General features: G+C 32.7%; 2 long non-coding RNA genes and 1 pseudogene across 2 annotated transcripts; 1 reads left to right on the top strand and 2 right to left on the bottom strand.

The window, feature by feature from the left end:
• The window catches only part of LOC126966984 (protein yellow-like), a 37,964-nt pseudogene that overhangs the window by 8,259 nt on the left and 3,000 nt on the right, over nucleotides 1-26,705 (bottom strand).
• LOC126966822 (uncharacterized) lies at nucleotides 10,549-12,173 on the bottom strand. Its single transcript, XR_007729824.1, has 3 exons — nucleotides 11,904-12,173; nucleotides 11,087-11,354; nucleotides 10,549-11,003 (listed from the first exon to the last, which is right to left on the bottom strand). It is a non-coding gene; the product is annotated as an uncharacterized LOC126966822 (long non-coding RNA).
• On the top strand, nucleotides 14,679-17,209 carry LOC126966823 (uncharacterized). Its single transcript, XR_007729825.1, has 5 exons — nucleotides 14,679-14,755; nucleotides 14,828-15,010; nucleotides 15,498-15,648; nucleotides 15,952-16,180; nucleotides 16,966-17,209. It is a non-coding gene; the product is annotated as an uncharacterized LOC126966823 (long non-coding RNA).

Below are 26,705 nucleotides of genomic sequence, written 5' to 3'. Positions count from 1 at the left end.
TTCCACATTAATTTTTTTTTTAATTTTTTTGACATTTTTTTTTTAAATTTTTTGATTATGAGCCAGCATTAAAAAATACATACAACTTCAAATTTTTTGCGATTTTAATATCGGCAATACAACGTTTGCTGGGTCAGCTAGTTTTAATCTAATATTATATATTTCTTTTGTGCGTGTGTTGTAACTGAACTCCTCCTAAACGGCTGGACTAATTTTAATGAAACTTTCTGTGTGTCTTCAGGTGGATTCGAGAATGGTTTAGATTCACAATTGAACTACCTCCTAAGCGGCTGGACCGATTTTGGTGATTTTTTTGTGTGTTCCAGTGAATTTGAGATTGGTGTGTGTCTTCAGGTGGATTTGAGACTGGTTTAGATTCACAATTGAAGTAAGTACCTCCTAAACGACTGGACCGATTTTGGTGATTTTTTTGTGTGTTCCAGTGAATTTGAGATTGGTGTGTGTCTTCAGATGGATTCGAGAATGGTTTAGATTCACAATTGAACTACCTCCTAAACGCCTGGACCGATTTTGATGTTTTTTTTGTGTGTTCCTGTGAATTTGAGATTGGTTTAGATTCTCAATTCCGTCCATATAATATAATTCTCCTGCTCATGTGTATGTAAGTGAACTCCTCCTCACGGCTGGACCGATTTTTCAAATTTAAGACGTGTGTACAGGACAACGTCTGTCGGGTCCACTAGTTTAATTATAAATTCTTATAATGTCAACTCGTAATTCTTGGGTTTTTAAGAATAAATGTGATTTATTTTCATTCAATTGAAGAAGAAAGAATAAAGTATACGTGCCGTGATATAAGTTAAGCTAGGGTTAAGGGCTCCTTCATAGGTCTTGGTGTTAAATTTTACAATAAAATACCAGACAATATACTAGGACTCGCTGAACACAAATTTGTGAAATATATTGAAACTTCTTTGACAAAGAGGGCTTACTTTATTAGATTAAATTGAAGATAATAATAATAATGCCATAAGAGCCTCGACCATCATCTCAAGAGGCTCTCACTTAATAACTGGATAAAGGGTCAGATACAGAAAGCAGCTGTCACGCATCGTGCGGAAGTTCCTCAGTCTGTCGCCCTAACCACCGGCGGAATTGTCCTGAACCAACCGCGCGGGACTCTATTTTTTATATTTATATTTGTAATTTTGTTTTTTATAAATATGTTATATATATATAAATGTAGAAAATAAAATGAAATTTAATAAAGATAATAATGCCATTACCACATATAACATATTTGATATTATATTATTACTAATTTAATAAAATATGTGTACTTACTATTTACAAATTCTAATTTCTTAATCTAAACTCAACTCAATCTTAATTATTACTCAAGTGATATGGAATTTACTGGATTGACTGTGTACGTACGTAGAGGTGAACGTTTCAAACAGTAAACAGTTATGAAAAGTATGTATTTGTAAAATACTTACCCAAAAACCGTTATGCATCGAAACAAAAACTATTTATTCTGTAAAAAACTAGTTATGTCCGAAACGAGTAACGACCCGAGCTTACACAATCCACGTACTGAATACCGCGAAAATCAAATACTAAGTAACTAACATCGAGTATAATAGGTAAGGGCAACGCGTCTCGCGGTACGCGAAGTGCACGGAAATAAGGACAACGTTATAAGACAGAGCGAGAACGCGCGAGTAAGGCGACACTAAATGCCTGCGACCTTGAGCGATATGAGTTCACGGCTGCCGGCCCGCCATCTATGTAACAAAACCAATATTATCAAAATTCTTGCGTGGAAAACAGTTTATATGCTTACAATCCTCGTTATTCACTACTAATCTGAATAAATGAACCTACACAAAAAAGTACAAGCTATAAGAATAACTTTTCTGAGAGAAGTACCAAAAAAATGCGTCACGCCATGCCAAAAAACTTGTTTAACTTCAAAGAGAAGTGGTAGTTCAAAAAGGCTCGGGAGTGTAGAGAAGTGGTAGTTCAAAAAGGCTCGGCAGTGTTAAGTATAACCAACAGCAAGCATTAGCAACCTACAAATAAGACTTTAGGATATGTGTAACAGGATTAAGTAGTGTTTAAAAACGGTTTACTCAAAACTAGGTACCTAGGTAGCACTGAAAATGTGTAGAAAATGAAAAACGGCCTAATGTAGAAAGTTGCCAATACTTTTATTGTTTTTCGAAGTAATCTCCGTTCCTCTCTACACATCGTCGCATTCGATGAACTGAGAAAAGCAGTCGGCCCATTCTTCCTTAGCGGTCTCTTCTATGGCATTTTCAAGGCTCGTAAAGCGAATACCTCGAATTTTATCTTTAGTTCTTAGTAATAAATAAAAGTCGCAGGGCGCCAGGTCAGGACTCTATGGCGGATGACTCATTATCTTGACACCTGCCATAGTCAAACATTCAACATTCCGTTTTGCGGAGTGCGCGAAGCATTGTCGTGGTGAAGGAGGATCCTGCTTCGAGGGCGCTGCTGTCGAATTTTTTCCAAGACAACAGGCAAACAGCAATTGACATACCAGTCTGCAGTAACTGTCCTTCCATCTTCTAGCACAACTATCGCGAAATAACCTTTTCGACCAAAGAATGAGGCAATCATCTTTTTTCCTTGACATCTTCCTTTTTTTACCTTAGTTGGCCGATCCTCTAAGGGAACACCCACCGAGCTGATTATCTTTTGGTTTCGGGTTCGTAGCAATATATTCAAATACAAAATTTGAGTCGTCGCCGAAAGCCATAAGAAATCATTGACCGAAAATATTCTCGCGTTAGGTTCATATTTTTTTCAGAGTTTTAATTTTGTCGCCAATTCACAAAAACAAATGACAAATGAATGCAATATACTACATTAGGTAACCAAAGAGTTCTAAAATTGAAATTCAAAAAAAGTTTTCATTAGAATTGTTTCTAACTGGCCAGTTCTAAACATTTTCAGTGTTACCCACGTATTTTTAGCAAAACTATTTATCTTTCCGAAGCAACCCGATAATCTCGATAAATTGTTTCGTACAGTTTCGGCTTTTGAGTTTTGTGTGCGTGCGTTATGTTATTATCGACTACCTTCAAACTACCATGTACTTAGTAGGAACTGGACTGCCTTATTTGTTTATTATATAAATAGATTTTGTCTATGTATGCTGAACTGTAAAATAATATTATTTTAACAGTTGTTATGAGAAAATCTAATTCTTTTATTATTATGTATTTGATTAATAAGTTATTCGAGTACAGGCATATTATACATGCATATTAATATTTAATGTGACATTCCATAACTCGTAGGGTAACGTGTGGCGCGCATGATGTTATTGAGGTCGTATCGCAGTATGTTTCGTCTTAAGTAGTTTTGTATTGTGGTACGACACTAATTCATTTTGTATTGAAAAATTCATTTAAACTATAGAAGCACTTATTTGTTAACCACTGATGCAGTCTTCTTTTAAAAACTTTGAACGGTAAATCTTTCAATTCATTGGGCAATTTATTATATATTTTCACAGACATGCTGAAACAATTTCTACTAAAAGATGCAGTTCTACAGAAGGGCATTATGAGTTTATTTGGATACCTTGTATTTAAAACCTTCTGGCTTTTTTTTGTATAGAAATCACACATATGTTTTTGAACAAATAGGCTTATTTCATAAATGTATAGGCATGGCAGCGATAGAATTTTCAATTTTTTAAATAGCGGTCGACAAGAATCTAGGGGGCCGGCTCCACAAACCGCCCTGATACACTTCTTCTGTCCAATAAATAAATGCCCTATGCTCACCGAGTTGCCCCATATGACCAATCCATATCTTAAAGCTGAAACCACGAATGCATGATATGCCATTAGCGCTGTTTTTTCACCTATTGTTTTTGATACGCGATTGAGGACAAATACATGTTGGTTAATTTTTTTGCTAATTTTGTCAACATGTGACTTGAAGGACAAGTTGCTGTCTAAAGAAATACCAAGAAAATTGACAAGTTGTGCTTCTTTAATATTCTCATTATGATAATTAACATTAATATCTTTTCCTTTCCCATTCTTATTATAATACTGCATATACATTGTTTTTTTTTATATTTACAGTCAGGTTATTTTCAGTAAGCCATTCAATTGTGTCCTTTATTGTTTTATTAATTTCTATATCATATGTCAATTCATTGTTACATTTAATTACAATAGAGATGTCATCAGCAAAAAGAGTACAGTTATTAGTAGTAATGCTAGGTAAGTCGTTTATGTAGATTATGAATAGAAGTGGACCCAATATACTTCCTTGTGGTACACCTTTTGTTTTAAGTCTAAGTTCTGATCGATAAGGTATTACTTCTTGTTTATTATTTAATTTAGCAATTTCAACGTATTGAGTACGGTTTGAAAGATAACTTTTAAGCCAGTCATTTGCTAGACCTCGAATACCATATTGAGCGCATTTATCTAATAGTTTTTCATGACAAACATTGTCAAAAGCTTTGCTCATATCAAAAAATACTGATGTTACTGGAATTTTTGTATCCATGCATTCCGATATTTCTTTTATTAGCGAAAAACACGCTAAAGTTGTTGATTTTCCTTTTTGGAAACCATTTTGTTCCTCCAAAATGATATTATGTTTAGTTAAAAAAGATGTTAATCGCCAGTATCTTTTCAAAAATTTTTGAGATAACAGGAATGAGTGTGATTGGTCGATAGTTGTTAATATCCTTTTTATCACCCGCTTTGAGTAAAGGTGTTACTTTTGCCTTTTTTAAATTTGATGGGAAAGTACCTTCTTCAAAAGATAGATTTATTAAGTAGGCTAGGACTGGAGCTAGTTCCTTTGCACATTCCTTTATTACCTTTGTTGCTATTTCATCGCAGCCCGTGGAATTTGAATTATTAAGTGACTTAATAACGGTTATTATCTCCATTTCATCAGTTGGCATTAAGAAAATATTTGAATTGTTATGTTTTAATTTATATGTAGGTTTTTTATTTTTTACATTTTGACTTTGACTTTGTGTGACTGTATTTATAAAATAATTATTAAAAATAGTAGCAATCTGAGTTGGATTATTTATAATTTTATTTTCATATTTAATTTCATCGATACTTCCTACATTAGAGTTAGTTTTATTTTTAATCACATTCCACGACGCATTGCATTTATTTTTCGAGTAAAGTATATATTTGTTGTTACTACTTCTCTGAGCTAGGTCTATACACTTGTTGAGAATCTTTGAATAATTATTAAATTTGTTTTTGTTGGCAGGTATTTTATTCTTATAATATTGATACCTTAATTTTCTTTTTGTTGCACATGATTTTTTTATACCTCTGGACAACCATTTTATTTTTGAATTTGAAACATTAATTTTATACTTAAGAAGAGGAAAACATAATTTATAAAATATGATTAATGTATTGTAAAATTCATCAAAAGATTCGTCCAATTTCTGGGCATCATACACGTCTATCCAGTTAAGACTTTTTATACAGTCCTTAAATTTGTTTATGTTTTGATTACATAAATCTCTTTTGAAAATTAACTTATACGACGGTGTTGAATTATTTATTTTTGTCGGTACTACTAAGAATTGTGCTGTGTCATGATCCGATAGGCCTAACTGACGAATCTCCCCTGTGGCATTTTCTATATTACTAACAAAGAGGTCAATACAGGATTTTTGCCGAGTAGGTTCATTAATATGTTTAAAAAAATTATAATTTCGCAATAAATTTGTAAACTCCAGATTCGTTTTAGTATTTTTTAGAGTGTCGATATTAAAATCACCAACAATCACAATATTACTGGTCTCCCAATATCTTAATTTGTGTAAAAGTAAATCAAGCTTATTCAAAAATTCAGCAACGTTCGAATTCGGCGTCCTGTATAGACATATTACAATTAATTTGTGCTTTGGTATTCTTAAACCACAACATTCGAAAGAATATTCTACACATAGCTCATCCATGACATCAAATTTTACAGCCTCAATATAGTCTCTGACTAGAATGCAGACCCCACCACGCTTTTGCTTAATTCTACAAAAAGCAGGTACCATTGTATATCCATTCAACTTAATATTAGATCTGTTTTCTGCATTCACGAATGTTTCTGATAGACATATAACATCTACTACTTTTCCATTTTCAAAAAGTTCAGTTAGAGCTATGTTTAGTAGATCTTTTTTACTTAAAACGCTTGCTATATTCTGATGCATTATATTAAGATAAAATTTGGACTCGAAAAAATGAATCGCTTTTGAGGTCATTATTTTGTTCTTTACTTTTTAGTTTGAAATAATATGGTATAGTACCTTTTATTATTTTACTATTGGTGATAGTTTTGGCAGACTGCGATATTTGAGCTTGATGTTGACTGCCTTTCGCACTACGAGCCATGATAATTTTACTACCGGGTACTAAATATTTTTGCCTATAATACATTGAGTCGATAAGCTTATTTATTCTATAACAAAAATCATGAATGAAGTGTTTCTTGCCAGGGTACGATTTTGCTAAAGTCAAGTATGTACAATTTTTATAATTTTTACAAGTCAGTTCCAATAAATTATTCAGTTTTCTTTCATTAATGTAGTAATTTTGCAGTACACTGGTTACAATAACTGTTGCTTTATTATGACGCTTTAAGAAAAAACCAAGTTCCATTATAATTTTGTAAGGATTACTATCCTGTTCGCCTAAACATAAAATTATTTTATCATTATGATTAAATTCAGTATTATTAAACGTCGCAACGAGTTCATCGCACGTTGCATGAGGTTTAACGAAAGAAAATATTTGATAGTTTTCGTATTTAGTATTCTGACGTGATTGGATAAGGGATCTTGCTAAATTTACACATTGTTGTCCGCCAAGTAGCATAATTCGCATTTTGTCTGAATTCTCTTTTGAATTTTCAGGTTTGGTGTCCGTGTCACTAACCGATGAAGGATTTATTTCATCTTCCCTTATTTTGAAGGTTTCTCCCTGTGTACTCGTAGTTGGCGTAGGGACGCATCCCTCACTCGAACATACTGCTGTCTTCTCATAAGTTTTTTCTAAACAAATGCAGGATGACTCCGATTCTTGTAGGAACTCCTTAGTACTTGAATTAGTGGGAAATTCCGATTCTTGATGTGTTTCAGTATAACTCGAATCTAATTGTAAGGTTTGAGCTAATTCCAATAATCTAGGATTATTCCTTTTTTTTAAAGAAGTGTTTATAGGGCTATTGTTTCTTGGACTAAAACACACTTTTTTAAGGACTTCTATTTGATTTCTCTGTTCCGTTATTAGTTTCTTCAACTCATTAATTTCTCCTGATAGTGTGAAAATCTCCGTGTGTGCACTATTTAGCTGCATGTTAAGACTTGTGATTTCTTCTTTTAAATCAATAATTTCTTCTTGTGTAACTATTGTAGACAAGTCTGGCAGGCTTCTTGCTGTTTCCGAACATAATGAATCCATTGACTCGTCTTGTTCTAGACAAAATGAAGTGTGAAATTTGGGTTTTCTTTTTCTCAGAGTAATGTTATTAGTCTCCATGGTTTGTAAAATTTAAAAATCTACTGTACCACGCGGTTAATTAAATAATAACAAAATAAATAATAAGAATTAAAATACTTCAAATAAGAATAAACAAAAAAAAAAGCATAGAAAAAAAATGATGTCGAAATGGCACCGTGGATAGAACCCTCGACGTTCCGCCGAATCAGTCCGCCTCACTACACAATACTCCAACGCTGCTATGACCTAACTTGCGAATTTATTAGTCTGTTAGCACTAGTTAAATTGTCTTCAATGTCGAGCGTACTGTGGAGACAAGGTAATCCGGCTCTCGGCTGATTCACACAAATGTTTTACAACTACCCTGCACTTTTTAAGTCACAATCATTTCAAAATAATAATTGTTTTGTTTATAAAATATATATTATTGTTATATTATTGGTGAATTATTATATTTATCAACGTTTTTGATGAATTCAAATGTTCACTTTCTTGTAAAACTTAATGTTCCGATATTTTGTTTGAACTCACGAATTTTAAAACTTGAATTCCTTAGTATACATGTACAGCACAGATTTAATTACATTAATTCACACTTTACCTGACGATATATAGTCAGATAAAAATTGCACATAAATTTAATATAATACGAAAATAATTATTTTATTTATTCAATTATGTCGGCGACCAGCTCTCGTGTAGGTTTCGGAACTCGCGTCGGAACCTATATAGGTACTTAATTAAATAATCTATATTATTTTCACTACAAAAAATACAAAAAATACTTCTCTTTTATTTTCCTTCAATCAGCTGGCGGTAATGTTACGTTAGGTATATTCCAACAAATGACTTAGCTTAGCTTAACGTCGAAGATGATGCAATAGTTCCGACCACAACATCACAAAATTTGAACTGCACTTTTTACTTTATTTAAAGATTATTAAGTTTTGCCAACAATATATATGTTTAATTAGAGTGGAAACTATATTTTAAAACATAATTTACTCATACATGTACACTATTTCTTTTTATTTAAATTTTTAAACACTAAGTCAATGTTTACACTCGCTTAGCGCCACGTCACTGAAGAAGTATAGAAAAGTTTGACTAATAAATTCCATCACAGTAAAGATTTATCGTTCACACATATAAGAGCCGTAAATACAATATAAGTAAGTATAGAATAATAATATTATAATATAGACAAGCCCCAAACTAGACACATGATGGGTACAAGACAACGATAATATATTTAATAATATAATATACTTACCTAAACATACATAAATACAAATAAATATCCTGGAGGTCTAATCGCAAAATCGCCAACGATACATTCGGAACGATACGATGATACTCCGAATATATCGCACCTACCCTACTCTAACAAATGTTCGTATTCCTTATCGTTTATCGTAACCATAGACTAATATTTTGATTTTTGTACGATGTTAGATTGAATGAATTATGTCACTATGTGCAATCCTTGAAAAACTCAATAATATCTGTGCGATATCGCTGTTAAGTGTCAAAACACACACAATGTGACAACTTTAATATTTGGTTAAATTCGGAAAGGGCGGGAACGAGTGAACGAAGGAAGGCGCGCTTATACAAAAAAAAAATGTTTAAATTATTGTTCATTGTGTATATATTTTTCATACTTGTGAATTGTTTATCCTGGTTTATAAATATTCGATTTTTGTATATATAAATTGTTAAGTGCGCTTCCCCATCGCCATGGGGAAGCGTACAGGTAAAAGGCCGAAGAACGGCCAGAGCGACGCAGAACCAGCAGACGAACTTCCCCTATCCGAATCCTCGGTATCTGACGCGGAGGTGACTGAACGTCTCATTGTAAGAAGAAAGGATAAAGAGAAGTATACCCCTTATAGAGCGACAAATTATTATAGGTTGTACGACGAAAATTCAAATAAGAAGGAATTTATTGTATTTCTCAATCGCAAGCAGGGTGAAGTCAAAATATCAGACAAGGACAGGTTGGGTCTGTCAAATGGAATCAGGAGGCATTGCGTATCGGGTGTGTTGCACCTGAGATCCGTTAATGCTTTTAAAGTTGGTGTTACCTTTGACCTGCCTAACAATGCGAATGTATTTTTAAAAAATGAAAAGTTACTTAGCGAGTTGGAGATGGTTGCCTCAATTCCGGCTTCTGAAACGGAGGTCACTGGAGTTCTTACTTCTGTTCCCACTGATTACTCCAACAAAAAAATTCATCAATTAATTGCATCGAGTAAAAAAGTTATTGCTGTGAGAAGGTTCATGCGGCGAGTAAAGGACCCACAGGGTGTTGTCTCCTTTGTTCCAACGCAAACTGTTGCAGTCACATTTGCATCAACGTTGTTACCTGAGTATGTAACGCTTGATCACTGGAGGCATGAGGTTAATGTATATGTACCCCCTATTAAACAGTGTCTACGCTGTATGAAATTTGGCCATATTGCTAAATTTTGTAGAAACAATGAAGTTTGTTCCATATGTTCTGACAATCACAATTTTAAAATGTGTCCAAAAACTTTAACAAAATGTGCCAACTGTGGTGGAGATCACATAGCTATCTCATCTACCTGTCCTCTGAAAAAACAAAAAATTGAAGAAAACAAAGTGAAGTCCCGTAGTGTTAGATACTCAGATCTCTTCAATGAATCTGCTTTCCCTCAATTAAACTCAAAGTATATTGACACACACCTGAGCAATCTTATAAAATCTGACAAATTTATGAACCTCTTGGTTGAAGCAGTTTTACAAATTTGTACGAATAAAGATAAGTTAACTATAAATTCAAATAGTATTAAGGAAATTCTGAATAACACTTTTAGAAAAAAGACATCTAGTTAATTGTTATTATGGATACATTGAATATAGTGCAGTGGAACGCTCAAAGTATTATTAGTAATAGGCTTATTTTTACAAGGTTTTTATATGAAAATCATATTCATATTGCTATAATATCGGAAACTTGGTTAAAACCACATCAGTATTTTTTAATAAAAGGCTATAACACAATAAGGAATGATTGTGGTAATAAACACAATGGTGTAGCAATTTTTATTCATAATAATATCACATTTTCTAACATAAATACATATTTTGATAGTGCTCTACAAAATGTTTGCATTAAAATTAAAATTAATAACAAAGAACTGAGTATTGTAAGTTTTTACAGTCCTTCCAATTCAAATCCTCCATTTAATAAAAACAATTTAAACAGTTTAATTAAGTCCATTCCAGAGCCAATGATATTTGCAGGTGATTTCAATGCTCATCACATGTTGTGGGGATGTGTTGATACATTGCCTCGAGGTAAAGATGTTTTAGAGGTTATAGATGAGAATGGTCTTGTTATTCTGAATAATGGTCAAGCTACCACAATAGGATCTCCATCTTGGCGTCCTAATGCTCTTGACTTGACTTTGGTAACTCCATCATTGGCTCTTTTATGTGACTGGTCAGTTATTGACAGTCCTCTGGGCAGTAGTTATCATCTCCCTGTAATAATAAAAATGGCAGTAAGTAGTGATAGTAGTAGTTTGCAAAACACATTATGTAATAATTTACATTTGCCCACTCACCCTAATTATAAGCAGGTGAATTGGAATATGTATAGTAACTTAGTTGTTTCTTATTTGGATGATGTTAAATTTGACACTTTATCTTCAATAGATGCTTTTAATTCCTTTTGTAATATTTTACTTTCTGCTGCCAAGCAGTCAATCCCTAGCTGTCTGTTTTCCAAAAGTTCTAATAGTAATAATGTTACTAGTTCTTGTTCACAAAAATCTTTTAAATATCCTTGGTTGCCTTGGTGGAATCAGAGGTGTACAGAAGCAGTTTTAAATGCTAAAAATGGTTACATTAATTTTAAAAACAACTCCACTGATGAAAATTATGTGGAGTTTAAGAGATTGCGGGCTTTAAAAAAACTTATCTTAAAAAGTGAAAGAAGAAATAGCTGGATAGGCTTGTGCAATTCATTTAATCGTTGTACTCCTTTGTCTTCAATTTGGAAATACATGCGCAAATTTAACAAAACTTACATTCCTGACAGTGTGTTGAATGATAGTTGGATTCCAGATTTTCTACAAAAGTATACTTCTGACTTTGTATCAAATGAGTTAACTAACTATGTAAATGTTGTTAATGATAGTAATAAATATTTGATAGAGCCTTTTTCTTTACAAGAACTAAAATCCGCTTTATTTACTAGAAGAGATACATCTTTCGGTCTTGATACCATTCCATATATTTTACTCAAAAAACTTAATTGCCACAGTCTCAACATCTTTTTAAATAATCTTAATCGCCTATGGAAGGAGAATACTATTCCTGCAGAATGGAAAACAGACTGTTTAATCCCAGTTTTAAAGCCAGACAAAAATAAAATGTTACCTGACTCTTATAGACCTATAGCTCTCACGTCTTGTGTTGGGAAGATATTTGAGCAGCTTCTAAAACAACGTCTCGAGTTCTTTATAGAACAAAATTGTCTTTTGCCTAATAATCAGTTTGGTTTTCGCAAAGGTCGGTCTTCTAGGGAGAGTATAGCGCAGTTACAGCTTGATGCGCATCAATGTTTAGCAAGTAATCAGTATCTTTTGTCTGTATTTTTTGACATCTCAGGTGCCTTCAATAGTGTAAATATTGCCGTGCTTTGTGACGAGTTATCAATGTTAGGGATACCAGGTAAAATAATAAATTGGATGCAATCCTTTTTGACTGACAGAAAAGTATATGTAAAATTTAATAAACATTTGTATGGACCACGACTTTCTTCTCTAGGTGTTTGTCAGGGGGGAATATTGTCTCCTTTAATTTTTATTATGTACATAAGACGATTGAACCTTATTTTGGGGCCAAATATAGTAAACCTACAGTATGCAGATGACTTAGTCGTCTATGTATCGGGAGTTGATCTGATTAATTTAGCCGCTACTATTAATAAAGCACTTGTAAATTTATATCAATACTTTTCTTATCTCAATTTAAATGTAAATCCAACCAAATCAAAAGTCTTTGTGATTGGTCGTAAACGCATCATATTGCCTCCCATTTTATACAATGGCATTCCACTGCCTATTTCATGTGACATAAAATTTCTAGGTGTAACATTTACTCCAAAACTGTCTTGGAAAAAATATACAGATAGTGTTATAATTAAAGCGAATAAAGCTTATAATGTATTAAAATCTTTGTGTGCAACGTCGTGGGGAGCGGACCCTAAAATATTGTTAATTTTGTATAAATCGCTTATTCGTAGTCATTTTGAATATGGCTTTCATTGTTTCGCCGCAGACAGCAAAATTGTTAATAGTCTGGATAAAATACAAAATAAATGTATGCGTACAATATTGGGTGCACTTAAAACTAGCCCAATAGCTGCTATGCAAATCGAGGCCAACCTTCCTCCTTTGTGTATTAGATTTAGTTATCTTAAAGAAAGATTTATTTTAAAGCTCTATAGCTTGCCGACGAACAATCTTCTTAAGAATCTTATTGCTTATCAATCGTCTTCATTTCAGAGACAGTTGTTTATCTTGCAAGATTTTTCTTCATTTTTTAAATTTCTACAAGATTTAAATATTCATCGGAATAATGATATACTTCCCTGCCATGCAGGTTCTTTTCGATGTAAATATTCTGCAATTAATGTTGTAATAGATCCAAATTTAACTTCAAAAGAGGAGGTTCATGTATTATTGTCAGAATGGTCTAATTGTAAATTTGTTTATACAGATGGCGCAAAAAACAATAATAATGTTTCTTTTGCAATCTACCTTCCTGAAATTAGGAAGGGTATTGGCTTTAAGATTAATAGATATGCCAGTATTTTTACTGCTGAAGCCGTCGCTATTCTTTTTGCTTTAAAGCATATTAAGAAACAAAATCAACTTAATAAGAAGTGGGTAATAGTTAGTGATAGTATGAGTGTGTTAAAAAGTTTGTCAAATAACAAAATGAGTGCTAACATCAATTACATCATTTTTGCTATAAAGGAATTGTGGTTCGAACTATGTTTAATCGATATTAAAGTGGATTTCGTTTGGGTCCCGTCCCATATAGGAGTAGCAGGAAACGAAAGCGCTAATTTTCTAGCTAGAACTATCATTAATATATCCGATCTATCCCTATATCCTGATTGCAAAGATCTAGACATTAACATACCATATACAGATATAATAAGTAATCTAAAACAGCGTATGACTCTTCTTTGGGGAAGATATTGGTACAATTGTACAGAAGTTGAAAATAAGGCTCATTCGTATACTTTGTTAGATAATCCCGTTAATAGCACACCCTGGTTTTGTAAGTTTAAAAATAACGCTCACAGAAAGTTCTATACTACAATAACACGAATGCGTATTGGTCACTATCGATTGAATTTTCATCTTCATCGCAAAAAAATTGTCTCCTCTCCTTTTTGTGACCATTGTAATAAGCAACAAGATCAGTCTCTGGATCATATCTTTTTTGATTGTTCGTCCTTTGGCATACAGCGCCTTGTGCTGATGGATGAGCTACTGGAAATATATGGTGCACCCAATATAATCCCGCTCTCAGTAATAGATCTATTAAAGGACACATCAACTTATATGTCCTTGTATAAATTTGTATGTAGTACTGTAAATACATTGTAATTTGTAGATACATACGTTGTAAATTTGTTTATAATTATGTAAATACGTTATAACTCGTACATATACAACTAGTAATAGCATAGCGCAATTCGCGAACTGAACAGATAATGTAAATATGTAGGTATTATTCTAAAAAGTTATGCAAATTACACTGGATTTGACTTTAAGAAAAGGGGAAAATTATTAGAGACTATATTACTGGATTTAAACTTACTAAAAGGAAAATATGGAAAATATTCTTTAGAGAATTATACATTAACGGAAATGGTAAAATAACTGATGACTTTAAGACTGGATTGGATTTGATGAAAGAAATTACTATAAATATTCGCTATCGAATATACATAATTGGAAAAGGAAAATGGAAATAATGTAAGATGAAATGAGAAAACTGGATTGGACTTTTTGTAAAACAAAATAGTGAAAATAATAAATACCAAAGAAATGAAAATACTAACGACAAGGCAGTAAGGCCCCTGGCTATAGCCTGTTCGAAAGAACGAATTAATATTAAAAAAAAAAAAAAAAAAATATTTGGTTTAGACTTTAGATGTTTTTAAGCGCGAAATAATTCAATTTGTTTTTAAACTAGTGCTAATATAAAAAGTAAGTATTTTTGCAATTTGTTTTGTTGTAGTTTAAAGAACAAAGTTGTATCTAAGTACTTATGTTTTTTAGAATGTCTCAGTCGTGCAGCACCGAAAAATTAAATTCTTTATTAGACTTTCTACATGACCATAAAGACTTGGCAAGAGTCCTTAGTAGGGCACTAAGGACTGCTGATGCAATGGCCCGAGCTAAGAGGTTGTGGGAGGAAATAACACAGCTGCTCAATTCTTTGGGCGGCAGCAATGGCAAAAGGTAGCTAGTGGATATTTTGTTTGATAGTTTCTATAGCATTCTATTTTGTTGTCAACCTCCGACAAAAAAGAGGGATGTTATAAATTTAATGTGTGCATCTGTGACTGTGTCTTTCTGTGGTTATGTTGCTCCCAAATGAGTAAAGCCACTTTGGTTTTTTTGGTTTAAAACATGATTTCGTCGAGTTTTCAAAAGCTTTTTTTTTTTCAAGAAAATGTTTTATATTTATATATCAGCTCTTTTCTGATGGGGGGTTATGAAAGATCTCAATTATTCTTATTGGAAACATTGGTCACAATAATTATTATATTAAATAAAGTGGCCACATTGTACAATAGATGCTTCATAGAATCATTTAAAATATATTCAACAATTCTTGTTATCCATTTTTCTATGAAAGGAATTTGAACAAATATTATATACTTAGAGCAATTTCTTATTCCTTTTGTTTTTATTAAAAAATGTTTTAACACCAACATAATTTCAGGTGAGCAGCTGTGCGAAGGATGCATACAGGCACAGGTGGTGGACCATTATCCACTTCCCTGGCACAATGGGAACTAAGAGTTTTAGAAATAATGGGAGAAGGATTTGGGGGGCCACAAACCACATCTCGTGTGTCAGCCTTTCCCACAAATGTATGTATTTTTATGATTAAATAAAAATCTTTCCTCTTTATAAATTATTAGTATATATTAGTAAATGTATTTGTGCAATATCTAAACTAGGTGTTCTTTTAACTGGTAGTTCCTGAGGACACCTTATCTTTTTATTCTATAACTGTCAAATGGAGAACACTGAGTCGACATATCATAGGATGTCCATATTAATGTTATTATAAGTATTATTGGTTAGATGTATTTTGTGTGTAGGTACTATATATTATAGTTGTTGAATAAATGTTTCTTTGTAGTTGTCTGAATTGTAATTCTATTTTACAGAATATTGAGGAAGAAGTAGCTCAGAACGTAGTGGAACCCGATGTCATGACCCAACCTGAAATCCCATTTTCTAATGAGAGTTAGGATTTAATTGGTACATCAGACAATCTTGGTGGCATCTCTCGTTGTGCATCTACAATGGAAATTTCTACTGAAAATGCACAAATAGATGTATATTCATGGCCAGGCCAAGATCAGCCTAAACAGCCGGCATCATCCCGTATTAATTGTGAGTACCTTTATAATGAAAATGTCTTATTTTTTAGCTCTACATACTTTTTTAAACTATCTAAACATCAAAAACCCCCAATCCTAACAAGGAAAATGCTGTAACTTTTGAATTGCTCTTAGATTTTACTGCATAAGAACCGGTTTACTTGTTTGGAAGCTATACCACAAAAGGCAGGCCCACATACATAGGCTTTAAGTTTAAACTTAAGGATATGAAAATAGTGTAGACGCACCTCATAAAAAATGTTCTTGAGCATTTAATTCCTCTTTGTCAAGTGGCTTATCTATCTGTTCAAAACTTACACACAGAAGTGTGTTATTGAATCCATCTGTGGCATCTTAGCTCCCAAACATATAAACCAACTAGCTGACCCGGCAAACATTGTTTTGCCATATAAATTGTATTGATCTTTTGCTTGCTAGTTGATAAGAGATGGCGCTAGTTGTATTCATTAGTAAAAATCACACTTCTTTTATATTTTGTATAATTCACACTATAATTTTATAAATTATAGCCTTTTTGTTATTCTGGTGTGTAAGCTATATTATTGTAAAGTTTCATCAAAATCTATTCAGTAGATTTTGTGTTAAAGAAGTTCAAACATACATCCAGACATACAAACTTTCACATTTATAATTTTAGTAGGATTATCTAAAGTTTTTTTTATAATATGATACCCATGAAAATCTGTTCAGCCATTCAAAACTTGCAAGCTCTTTTGTTAGTATAGCCATGGGTTTTTGATGGATGGTTATATATCAAACACCACATACTTTGTCCAGGTCCATCTCGGCGTGTAACCAGCCAACGACCAGGGCAAGTAGGAAGAATAAGCGACTGTTTAATCCAGTTGGAACAGGAAAAAATTATACTACTAAGTACTCTCAATACAAGACTCCGATATTGAAAAAGCCATAATAGAATTAATTAAATTAAAACAGAATAGTACAAACAATTAGCCATTGATGTTATATTGTTTCTTAAATAGTGTTTATTTTGTTTTTTAATATTAAGTACACATAAAAATGGTTAATACCTTATCAGTGGTAGAATCCGCCACTGGAATTAAGACTGATTTTTAAATTACCTATTGTTTATAGATACTATTTACTTACACATATATTTCACCGCAACTTAGCATTTAAATTTGATCTTAGCTGTGATTATTATACTGTGATTTAAAAATAATATTTTAAGTAAGTACCTTAGTTATAGTTCATATATTGGTAGTTATTAATTCTTAAATGTATAATTAATATTGTTATTCTGAACAGACAGAAAGGCGATTTATTTGTTTTTAATATTAAAGAATTTTGTAACTTATAACTTATCTTTAATTTTATTATATAATTGTGATTTTAAATATTAATTAAAACTTATTGTGAGATTTATTACATTGTTTTTCATGAGAATGAATATTGGTTCTTATAATATTACTATTTACTAGCCTTTGGACCTCCACATGTTACCAAATGTATACTCAAACCTAACCTTATGTTAATGTACTTCTGTAAGAATAATATGATGTATTATGTAACCAAGGATAAACAATTGTTTATACAAGACCAAATAAATATTCGATTTGATTTAATTATAAATTGGTTTTATTTTAAATTCTTATTCTGTGAACTGTACTAACATTAGGATTATGCAAATGATTTTTATTAATATTGCGAGGGTATAGCAGCCATTATTGTGACTTCACCCCGTGCGGTCTGACCCGGTACCTCCTCCAATTGTCACAAAATCTATAATAACAGCTGATAAATCACTTATTAGGGCTAGGCTGTACTTGGCCCAGATGAAGGCTACAGGAACTTGTGTTATTTGTATTAACTTAAAAGATTATAGTATTATTCTGTTGATAGCAAAAGCATATGAGTCATGATTTTCCAAAAAGAAAATAGGGAACAGTAAAGAAGGAAGGAAGTAAAGGTAAGAGAGTGTTTTATAGTATGAAATAAATAACAACCTATATTATATAAGTGTTGGACTATCAACTACATTTTTAGGAAAATGCTGTTAATGTGGCGTGTTATCAAACCACCCTGACTTTGCCCTGGTAGCAATAAGTACATTTTGTGCTAAGGTGAGTAAAGTAGACTAAAATCAAATCAAAACCACTTTATTTACCTATATAGGTCGCGGAAATGACACCAATGAATGACAAAAAATATTTTATTGCCACTCTTTTAAATCAAGACTCGAAGACAAACATTCATATTGGTAATAATTTTATAAAAATTGAATTCCGCCGCGGCAAACAACCACCGTTCGTAAGAGCCGTATTATTCTCAAACTAAAAATACCGACATAGCAATAAGACATTTTTATAAATTGATCCAAATAACCATGTATGAAGTGGTTAAATAACATAAATAATAATGAAAATAATTGATTCGTTTGGTGAATTTTAAAAGTATAAAAACGTAGTCAACTTTGTATATTATAACTACAAGTATATAGTGTATTATCTATGTATTATACTTAGTCCTTAACGAATTGAACGAAGTTAAAAACCGCCAGTTGAAAAACAAAGATAAGCTATTATATACTTATTACCTAGGTATTCAGAAATAATTCCATACCGAAAACTGTTTACGTTTCGGTATTCGACAAACGCATACCGATTACCGACCCATTAGGTATGATTTCATCCATTTAATTATTGTTATGCTGTCAGTACTATCTAATACAACGATGGCTTTATTATCATATGATCCTGACTCTAGGTAACCTATCTATACTTTAAAATATCATTGTTCTAAGTAAGATAGTTCTTACAAGTCTCTTATTCATGTTTTGATAATTACGATATACGAGAGAAGTGGGTACATACAGTGCAAATAATATAAGTGATATTAACATATCACTCTTCAAAAATACAACTCTGCGTTTGGTCTTCATACAGCTAATAAGTTGATTTTATAATATATTTCTATTAACATCGTAATAAATATAATCAGGAAGGTGTAAAATATTGCTAGCGCCATCTATATTCCTCGAAACTTTGATTTGAAGAACGAACCTCGTGGTCCGAGGGCTGGCACCAATTTTTGGGTAGGTATTTGAGGCAAGCTGAAAACTTGGTCTATACTTCTCCTGATATAGCCCAGTGTAGTTTTATGTTTACAAAATAAATAAAAAATTAAGCCAGACAATTTAGTCGGGGTTTTTACGTTGCCAAGCGCGTGCAAAAATAGAGAGAGCGCTTATCGGCAGTTGTCTACGTTCTATATTATATATTTTTGTACTTAAAATAATACTTCAGTTTTATAATTATTTTATACCTGAATAACTCTGATTTTGAGAATTTATATTGTTGTAGTCATTGCTTTATTTAATACGTTTGCCTTTATGAATTTGAACGTGAATAAAATATTGAAGTTCTGTATGAATTTTGAGTTAAAATACTGTGACAAAATTAGATTTTTTAAACTATAAATATGAATTCTTTAAAAAAAATTAAAACGAAAGTTGTTGAAAAATTAATTTAAAAAAAAGTCTCTTATGATTTCTTGAAAAATAAAAATATTCTTACAGTAATGACAAATAATCAAGTAATTCATAACATTTAGAATTGTATTGAAATTGACTGATTAACAAACTTTTTATGATAAAAAATAAATCAATACAATCATTTTTATACAAACCGTTTTTCGCACAAATCACAAAATTATCTTTTTTTTACTCCGAAATTTCGACTAGAAACCTCGTGGCTATTGCAGGTCACGTGACCTTATTAGAGCCAAAAGTAAACACGCAGACAGCTGCCGATAAGCGCTCTCTCTCACACTAGGGCTTGCATATAGCCCTACTCACTCGCACCTATACGTACTTTTTTCTCATGATTTGACTGATCTGCAGATAGAAACGCGTGTTGAAACTTGTGTTGTTTGTTGAATCGATACAGAAATGAAGGAATATTGGATCGAATTGTGACATGTGATGAAAAGTGGATTCTGTACGATAACCGTAAGCGAAAAATTCAATGGCTCTCTCTCTTGTCATGTCTACTGTGCCAAACTCAAAACAATATTAGCAAAAGTAGCAGTCAAACAGGTCCGACTCATGAATCGCTCACCATTATTGATCCATGATAAAGCGACACCTCATACAGCACGAGAAACCTTTTTAACTCTACAGAAACTGCAATTAGAAACCATTCGTAGTATTCGCCAGAGCTTGCTCCAGAGGCCTACAATTTTTTGACGTGATTTTTACAATTTTCTACGTGATGAAAATATTTTTTCCCAGGAGGCAGTACAAAACGTTTTCACACAGTTTGTCGAATCTAGATCACCACAGTTCTATCGCAAAGTCATAAATGACCTTCCTATTAGATGTCAGTAATGTATAGATAATAATGGTAATTATTTAAATTAAAAAATATGTATAATTTAAAAAAACTAATTTAATTTTTTCAGTTCAAATTGGCAATTTCATACTTTAACCTCTAATATATTCCAACTGTTAAACTATGCAAACATTTTTTTAACTAATTTTTCATAAGCTCAGGATATACGTTGACTGTTGGTGTCTAGCGCCGCTTCTTCTCTTTCAGAGCGCCATTTGTTTCCGAAGCGGTGGTAGTGTTAGAAAAGACATCAAAACTAATTCTAAAGGAATCAATTTTGAGTAAATCAATTCCTTTATTGCGGGGGCTTTATTCGTTTTAAAGTAATTGTACTTACATCTTTTCATTTGAAGTTTTTATATTGCAGTTCTATATCAATTATAACCACGGCAGAATAGACAGCAGGTGTTTGGATTAAGATCGACGAGACGAGCTGCACGTTCAGCTGATGGTAATTGATACGCCCTGCCCACAGTGCCGCTCAGGATTCTCGAAATACCCAAAAATTCTGAGCGGCTCTACAACTGCGCTCGTCACCTTGAGACAGAAGATGTCAAGTCTTATTTGCCCAGTGATTTCACTAGCTACCATTCAGACCGAAACACAGTAATGCTATTACTGCTTCACGGCAGAAATAGGCGCCGTTGTGGTACCCGTAATGTAGTTGGTTGGTATCCTGTGTAGAATGAAATTACTGCATTGCATTGTAATGGGCAGGGCGTATCAAATACCATCAGCCGAACGTCCTGTTCGTCCCGTCCCTTATTTTCATTTAAAAAAAAATTACCACCCTAGTCGGTGACTGTATCATGGGATCACATATATACAATTTAACCATTCCATACCTGTTAGCCAATGCTTGGTATCTCGCTGCTTCTGATGGAAATTCGAAATCAATCTGTTTCCATTTGTAAAGAGTGCTAAAGGGCGGTGTCTCCACGTTGGCAGGTAGATATTGAGACGTTGCCAGCCCTAGCATAGTTAGCCACAGAGTCACGCCTGGTAACCGAGGCTTCTCTGAAAATTTCAGATAGATGTTGAGTTAATATGGAGTTAAAATATAACACTACATATTATTAAACAAAAGTCCTTTTATTTTTATTTATGAAAATAAGGAACGAGACGAGCAGGACGTTCAACTGATGGTTTTTGATACGCCGTGCCCATTACAATGTAGAGCACTACAATTGCGCTCGTCACCTTGAGACTAGATGTTAAGTCTCATTTGCCCAGTAATTTCACTAGCTACGGCGCCCTTCAGACCGAGACACAATAATGTTTACACATTACTGCTTCACGGGATAAATAGGCGCCGTTGTGGTACCCATAATCTAGCCGGCATCCGGTGCAAAGGAGCTTCCCACTGGTCCTCCGCTGCGTCTGTCTGTCTGATCGCGATAAACTCAGAAACGACTTCACGGATTTTGTTACTGTTTTCACCAATGGATAACGTGGTTCTCGAGGAAGGTATTTTGTATATAATTTGTTAAGTTTTTGGCTACATTTTTGTAAACATTAACGATATTTGTTGGAGATGTTGGAAATCAAAAGCCGTCTGGGGCTTGCTCTCTAAACCCTTTGATGATGTAACAAAATAATATATTATGGAATTGTATATCTTACATAGGTCTACAGAAAAGTTCCGGAGGGCATTGTCTATCTGTTAAGTATAACTTTATCCATTTTATTACTTTAAAAAATTGGCAATTAATTGGCAACACATTCCCACAAAATTGTCACAACTTTCAAATTTAGATTAAGATATTTTTCTTAGATCATTTATACGCCTAGATAGACCTCTATTTTGAGCAATTCACACACACAAAACAAATATTTCTGGCCTGTTTTTATCGGTAGTCTCACAGAAAGAGACTCTAACGAGACTATCTATTATCTAAGATGTTTTTATGGTGCATTTTAATCATAAACCTACCTTCTAGAACATACATAGTTTTAGAATTCATTTCACTGCACTAAAACATTAATATTGTCACTCCTCACTGTAGCACATGTTTCAGGACTCATTATCAGACAATGAATGTGGTGTTGTGTTTATATTACAATATCAACAACATTCAAATGTTTAAAAATATTTCATGCTTTTTGTTATAAATATTTTACAATATGTTTTATAACAATACTAGCTGACCCGAGACGCTGTTTTGTCAATAAAAAAAATGATGAACGTATTCGGGAATAATGTAGTTTAAAGCCGTAAAATGTGTACCCAAAGAAAGTTTATGAGTTAAAAACTAAACAAAAACGTATTTCTGAATGATTTTATATTATGTAGTAATAAATAATGATAAGGATTAATATAGTACTTAAGTAAACATAACAACACAATTTTTTAGTAAGTATTAAAATGGATATAGTATGTTATCCATAAGAGATAGACATATGCCATTACGGACTTATCTGTAGATCTATATACGACACACAATTCCATCATACATTATTTTGTTATATCTCAAACGGTTTAGACAGCGGTTTCGTAGAAAGCTTAGAAGACGGCATATTTTACTCCGACACCTTCAACAAATATCGTAAATGTATACAAAAACTTAACAAATGATATACTAAAACCTTCCTCGAAAAACACGCTATCCATTGGTGAAAACAGCATGAAAATCAATGCAGTAGTTTTTGAGGTTATCGCGAACAGACAGACAGACGCGGCGGAGGACTTTATAATATAGAATATAGAAGATTAACAAACCATAAACTTAGAATATATTAGCATATAGACGATCTGACATGCTGATAATGTGTGCATCAGCTAGTATAATATTGAAAATACCAAGGAGTTAATTCCAAGCGCGGCTGACTGTTTACGACTTGTCAATTAAAAGGTTAGATTACTGTAAACTTGTTACCAATAGATTATCTTTCCTCTTCTATCTTGCAACATCCGTTAGAGTTGGATAGATTTAAGCAAGTTTAGTAGGAAATATTTTCAATTTTTTAGTTCGGTTTTCTATAAAAAACGTGTTTTTTAGTTTCTTTTTAACTACTATTTATTTACTTCCTTTCTCTTTGTCAGCTCTTTGAACTGCTCGTAATACTACCAAAGAAAACACAGTCCAGTTCCAGTGTAATGGTTTAGTTTCTCATGAATAAAATCAAGTGCTCAAAGGCCTAATTGAGTTTTCAATTGAATAAGGAAAGATGTAACGCCTTACAAATTTTACTAGCAAACATGATCGTACACAAATGCTATTATGAAAATACAGGTTTTATTTTTAAATTTAAAAATTAATTTAATTTAATTAATTTAAATTTTTTGATTTGTGTTCCATAAAATCATTGTCTAGTCTATGTATGATTTGTACTTTCTTATTTATTTCGGTCTATATTTTAATATCTATCCTGACAGATTACCTAGAATACTACATTAAGAAAACCCAACTACATACATAGTTTGATCCAAAGCATTAGATTTATATTCGTGCTTCGGAATAAATTAAATACCTACTAATATTATAAATGTGAATGTACGTTTGTTTGTTATGCTTTTACGCCTGAGCTACTTACTGAACCTATTTTGATGAAATTTGGTACAGCGATAGACTAGAGTCTGGGAAAGGACGTAGGCTTTTCACCCGGAAAAATTATTAGCTTCCGCGGGATTTGTGAAAAAATTTAATTCACGTCAATGAATTATAACTATACCAATAGTAGGTTTCGTTTGCAATAGCAATCTTCCTCGATATAAGATTCATATAATATGCTGGGAACGGCAGCGAAAACGGGAATCGAAACTGGAATAGGACATGAGATAATCTTCAATTAGAAACTTGCCTATTATTTTTAAAACCCTTTATCTACGCGGACGATGTCACGGGCATCAGCTAAGTCGATTTAGTAAGTCTTTTATGGGGTGATGTACCTATATGCTTTTACAACAAGATCCCAGAAAATGTTAAAAACAAAAGTATTACGATATTCAAAAGAATTGTTAAGAAACGTTTGTGTCGTAAAGGTTACTATAATATAAATGACTTTCTTAATGATACCAGAGATTGGGAATGGAGCGATTGCCCTCAGGCTATTAAATAATAAGTTTAATTGTACAATATTACTGAAGCCCGCTGAGTTTGTTGCGCCCATTCTTCTCAGGTCTGAGGCATTCGTTTTGGAATGGGTGGTAGTTTTTGATTTTAATAAGTGATGTCACATCCTTTGAATAAAAATATTTGAATTTGAATTTATATTACAATAGTTAAGTAATTAAGGAGGGAAGTGCGCAGGAGAATTGCCATGGCTAATAGCGCTATGTCTCAACTTGGAATAATCTGGAGAGATCGCAACATTTCCGTAAAAACTAAGACCAAAGTGGTACGGACCCGGTATTCTCGAAATTTCCATATGGCACTGAGACTTGGACACTGAAAACTGCAGAACGCAAACGCATTGACGCCTTTGAGATGTGGTGCTGGAGAAAGATGCTTCGTATCCCCTGGACAGCATTTCGGTATAAGCTCTCCATACTGCGTGAACTCCGGATCTCCTCGCGATTGTCTTCGAAATGTCTACGCAGAGTTTTAGAATACTTCGGTTACATCGCAAGTAAGGACGATAGAAACCTTGAGAGGCTCATTGAGGTCGGCAAAATAGATGGGAAGAGGCCTCGTGGGCGCAGTCCAACACGATGGTCCGACCAGATCCGCTCCGCCCTCGACTCTACGGTTCACAATGCCATTCACACCGCCAGAGACAGGAATAGACGGGGAATGAGAGAAAGTGACACAGAAGGGTGGTCACGACCCTCAGTACTGAGGATTGCGACACAGGGAGGAGGAGTTTAGTAAAAAGTTCACAACCTTTGTTTTTATTTTCACTTCATTACTATCTATAATTAATTACTTCAGAATCAACGTAGGTTGTTTGAATTGCTATGGTAAAATTGATTACTAGTTCTTGTTCGGAAATAATAAGTCACGCTTCGTTGCAACGTTGGTTTCATGTTTTTTTTTTTATTTAAATGCCAAGTTTTGACATTTGCCTTACAATAGAAAGTTAAACACACAGTCACAAGTATTTAGTGTTGATAAATTAATTTCGGTTATATAAGTTCACAAAAATCGTTATCTTTTTGCTCTTAATAGTGATTTTCATTATTATAACACTAGAAATAAGGGATTGCTTGTAACTAATTATAAGATTAATAAAAAAAATTAATTGATTTACTATTGAATAATCGCATTAAAGGATAATATTCAAAAAGTTTAAATCATCAATAGAACAAAAAATATTGTATTTTATTGTAAAAACGCCTGCGATGCTGTTTCAGATATTTTCAAAATTACTTCTTTCTCCAATATAACTGCCAATAAAATATTTATTACAATAGACATGAAGTATTCCAGGCTTTTTACAATATTATTAAATATTTTTTGCTCATAATCCTATTTTTTTCTTCAATTAAACTTGAAAGTTATTTTCAACTTTTTAGTTTGGTATAGTGTTTTATTTATTATTTTAACTATTATTTTGTACTATTTCTATGTGGAAACTTGTATAAATTAGCTTATATTTTTCTTCTGTATTTATTGACTAATTACTTTAAGTTAAGCTGTAAGTTTACTTTTCAAATAAAATAAAAAAAATATTTACAATTTCTGCTTTTTTAGTCTTGAAACGATGATATTTTATTTTATAACGCGCTTTGTTGTTTGACACAAAGACAGTTCCTGGTATTGGAAATAAAAAAATTACTAATCGTTAAGATCCTGGTCAGGATTATCGATCAGACTAAAAAAAATATTCAATTGTCTTTGATAAGTTTGCAAAGTTTTAGTCCAATCCAAAGTTTAAAAGTTGGTGAAAATGATACTCAAAAAGCATAAGAAACACTTTAAATTAAATTCGTCAATGCAGGCCTTAAATTATGCGAAAGGTCGCAATAAAATAAAATGCGTATGTATTTCTTTCATAAAGCTAATAATTAAATACAAACTTACCAATAACTGGCCTTGGTTTTTTACGAAAACTGTCATAAACACTCTCATGTTTAACCAAATATGAATTTCTTTCACTTTGTGCATACTTTCTTCCGACATAATGAAAACGTTTGAAATCTCTTTCACGTGAATTTAAAAATGGGTTCACACTTTCGTATTGTGAACTTATATCATCAAAGAGAAGAGGTGGTGAGGACCAGTG

This window comes from Leptidea sinapis, chromosome 11 (genome assembly GCF_905404315.1).
Source record: "Leptidea sinapis chromosome 11, ilLepSina1.1, whole genome shotgun sequence".
Classification (NCBI taxonomy): domain Eukaryota; kingdom Metazoa; phylum Arthropoda; class Insecta; order Lepidoptera; family Pieridae; genus Leptidea; species Leptidea sinapis.
Note: the sequence above shows the minus strand (reverse complement) of the source record. Positions and strands in the feature narration are given on the sequence as shown.